Below are 4233 nucleotides of genomic sequence, written 5' to 3' on the forward strand. Positions count from 1 at the left end.
AAGATCAGAGCGATTGTCACAACAGCTCATGTTCAAATAGACTTCATGCCTGTTGCTGTATGAGCCACTCAGAAAGTTAACCTGATCACCCAGAGATATTGCTAACTGTGATAGAGACATTTCAAACTGCAATAGTTGCTTTGATCCTGACACCTAGAAAACTTCTTGACGGACTACCGCCTGGGCTCAGAAACTGGTTTATAACCAGCTCCCATCATTAACGTCTACTTTTCTTTTGTTTCCTTAGAAATGCCTCTTATTAATAACTACCTGATACCGCTTGCACCCTAGCCCTAGCTTTGGGAGCCCACCTGCATCACCACCTATTGAAATGAGATACCACTCTTTAAATGAACTGACCTGTTCTCAGAATGATGCAACTGCTGCCATGAAATGGAGGACTCCACTAATCCATTCTCTCTCTCCACAGTGACCAGGTCAGCTTTTACCATGTGAGACTTGCAGGCAAGTTTCAGAGGAGGCACCTGTCAAGGCTTAGGGCACTCTGCCCCCAAATATACCACAGTGGCATATTGATTATTTTGAACTCAAGTTACTTAAGAAACAGCCAACAGAGGAGGGACATTCCACCACCCCCTGATATCTGCCTCCCTGAGAGCAGGAAATACATCTCATATGAAGGATGTACTGCCTGCATCTGGAGGCAGAGGGAAACCCTTCTAACCAGAAGTAGGCAGTTCAAGCAGAGAAGCCTGTATACACAAACCTTGTTAAGTCTTTCATTTACTACCCTGGGTACAGATTCTGTTTAGATTCCTTACTAGTTGAGTACCTAAAACCTAAGTTGATTTGTCCTGTCGATTCCTCACAAATTGTTTTGTTGTCTACAAAATAAAGAAGCTGCCTGCTTTGCCCACTTCTTAGGTCCCGTTTCTATGACACTTCTTGTGCACATGAATTGCAATTTGTCTCTTTTTCTCCTGTTACCCTGTCTTGTGTCAAGTTTACTAGTAGTCTAACCACAAGAATTCAAAAGGGGTAAAGGGAGGAATGTCCTTCCCTAAACACCTCAAGGGAGTTCACCCTTACATCTCAGAAACTCCCTGGAGACGATGGGCATAGAATACCAGTCTGTGCACTGGAATCTCCTGCATTGAGATAAGAGCAGAGACACCATAGATTTCTGTCTGTTAGGGGCCAAATTGTGTCCCCTCAACAAATGCATATTGAAGGCATAACTCAGAGTACTTCAGAATGCAACTGTAGTTAGAAATAAGGTCTTTAAAGCGATGGTTGAGTTAAAATGAAGTCATTAGGATGGGCCATAACCCAGTGTGACTATAAGAAGAAATTGAGACACAAAAGGAGGCACCAGGGATATATGCATTCAAAAGGAATGCCAAGTGAAGAGGGTGGCCACCCGGCAGCCAAGGGGAGAGGCCTCAGGGTAAACCAGCCCTCCTCTTGGACTTGCAGCCTCTAGAACTCTGAGAAAATAAATTTCCGTTATTTCAGCCACCCATTCTGTGGGGTTTTGTTGTGGAAAGCCTAACAAATCAGTACGTTACCCCAGGTAGAGATTTCTTCCTGGATAGTCTTTTTACTTTCCTGTCATTCCTAAAGGCTATCTCAAGATCTTGCTTATGTGATTGCAGCTCCTTGTTTCTAAAGTTGTATGGGCATAGGGGAGGTCTTGATCTTAGCCTCACCAGAACTAGCATAGAGCCTTTCAAAGAGCAGATGCTCAAAAAATAAATGAAGACAGTAAGAGGTCTAACTTGTTAAGGTTTAATACCTCCTGCATTTTTCAAGAAGCATATCAAGGTATAAATTATTTAATTTTACAAAACAGAAGACAGAAAAGATGGAGAACAATCAAGGTTGATCATGTTTTGAAATTTTTTTCATTTTATTTTTTCATTCCATTGTCCCAGCAGTATTATTGTGGGATTGCTTCCCATTTCGGCAAAAGTCCCTATTTTGATGTCAAATTTTCTTATCTGGATGATTTTTTAAGTCTTGGTCTTCAGTAGGGGTGGGAGAAGCTGCTGGACGTGGCCGTGGAACATGCCTGGAAGTGACAGTGGTGCCAGGCCTGGCTGGAACTGTGGCTCGAGCTCTCTCCTCCTCATCTCACAAAGCTTCTTCATATTGTGATGAGAAGGCACTGGGGACCGTATCATTGACTTTTGCCAAAAACTCCAAGACTTTCATTTTGCTGGTTTCAGCATGGGCTCGTGGGCCCCACAGGAACTCATAACGTGGAGGATCGCCGTTGGCAACCTGGTGGTACTCCAGGTACTTCATCGTCACAAAGTCTTTGGTGATGAGCTTCCTGGGCTCTCTGTAGATGAAGTGTTTTCTCCCAGCATATACTCGCATCATATTCAAGAATTTCCAGATGTCTTCCTCAGCGGCACAGTTGCCCTTCACGAAGATCACACCCAGAACTGTCATCAAGAGACCGGTCTTAGGTAAGCCCCTACCATCCCACACTCTCCCATTGTTGGGCAGGTTCAGTTTGCTGACAAGGTCATAGGAGTGGATGGTTGAATCAACTTCCTTCAAGTCAACTGCATAGACAGCCTTGCTGTGTTCAGCAGCTCTCTTCAGAATCTCGGCAAATCGGTTATGGTATCTTGGGTGGATAATCTTCAGCATGTTTTCCTTCATGATGGGCTGCTTCATTTTATATTTATGCAGAAGGAACTGTTCCAACAAACTTGTCATGCTGTTCAGAGTATCACTGTAGGTGTTCTCGTAGAAGATGAGACATTGGAGGAACCTGAATCTTCCTCATCTTGACTGGTATCTTCTTCATCAGATGTTGTGTCAGAAGTAGTTGAAAAAGTGCTGGTAGTAGATGGGGCTTCCGAAGACCCCTGGGAAGTGCTATTTGACCCAGTAGCTGAGGAGCTCTGTGAATTATCTTCTAAAAGAGAAGAGGTAGAGGGAAGCTCTTCCATTACTGCAGCGGGCTGAACTCCCCTGTGACTCTGGAGCTCATATCGGGCCTGGTGGCATTTCTCACGGATGCAGAGCTTATGATTCTGACCCCGAGGCATGATGCCTGAGCTGGGGGACAATGATTAGAAGTGTGAGTAGGAGGGCAGGTGATAAGGGCCCACAGGAAGACGAAGGTTGAGTGTGCAGCCGCAGCAGGGAAATACCACCTTGGTTATCAGGAAGGCTACATTTGTGGTTTTCTTGAGGGCACTGTTCTGAAAAACCCCAGGGTTCCTATTCTCCTAATCAGCTGTCCTTTGGGAAACATATTGAAGGAAATTAGAGTGATCTTTAGGCTTCATCCTGCTACCCCTGCCTCAGGCACACTGGGGTGACAGAAGGGGCTGGTAGTCTCCTACACAGAGGCATCTGTTATTTCACATTCAAGACCACCACCCAACTAGTGGCCAGTCATAGGACCCATTCCCTCTGCTGTCCTGTAGTTGTCATCACAAATTTCCCTGGGATTTCTGAGAAGTGAAGAGGTCCTCAGCTTATCACCCCAGTTAGTAGTTATCACCCAGTACTGAGTGCTCAGTGGGAAGTTTTCTGTCCTGGCCTCTGGAGTCCTCAACACGAATTAAGAGTGCTTCCTTTGGTTCCCCATAGAGCCTGGTGTCCCCACCCCTTTCTTGGAATAGTATCTGCACCTTCATACTAAGGGGTTCACCTCCTACACACCTGATGTAAATAAATGTTGGTGGAACTTCAGCTTGATAGCTCTGCCCTGGTTCTTCAAGGGCTACAAGGAACAGGGCTGGATTCATTATCACTTCTTTTTATTGGTAGATGATCCCTCAGTCCTTGCTTTGACCTCTGTTGTGGCCTGAAATTCTACCCTACCTTCCACTTAGGTCCACCCCTTCTACTACTATACTTTCTTATAGTAGGGCAAGCATCTCTGTGAGACCCCTAGGAGAAAGTAAGATTCTCCTCATCCGTCCATACCTGTCCTTGGTCTTCTGAGGTGCAGAGGATGAGATGAATCATATGGTTATGGGCTGTGTGGTTCCCTTCGTCTTCAGGGTATTCAGTTGGTTTCTGGAAAACCTGGAAATAATCCCACTGCTGGCCCTAGGCTATACCCCTTGGACCATGTCCCAACCCCTCTTGTGACATCATAGAAGGAAATGGGCATGTCATGTCAACAATGAGCAGGTATCCCAGGGATGCCAGGAAGGGCAGGGTTCTGTGTGGTTTCCTGAGTTCTGAGGTCAGGGGGTTTTGTAAGTCCAAAGCTGGACTCCTGGCAGCATTTGGGGCTCC

General features: G+C 45.6%; 1 pseudogene; it reads right to left on the reverse strand.

Moving 5' to 3' along the window:
• Positions 1-1987: 1987 nt before the first annotated feature.
• LOC105002502 lies at positions 1988-3026 on the reverse strand (annotated as a pseudogene).
• Positions 3027-4233: the final 1207 nt, after the last annotated feature.

This window comes from Bison bison, unplaced genomic scaffold (genome assembly GCF_000754665.1).
Source record: "Bison bison bison isolate TAMUID 2011002044 unplaced genomic scaffold, Bison_UMD1.0 scf7180017864455, whole genome shotgun sequence".
Taxonomy (NCBI): Eukaryota; Metazoa; Chordata; class Mammalia; order Artiodactyla; family Bovidae; genus Bison; species Bison bison.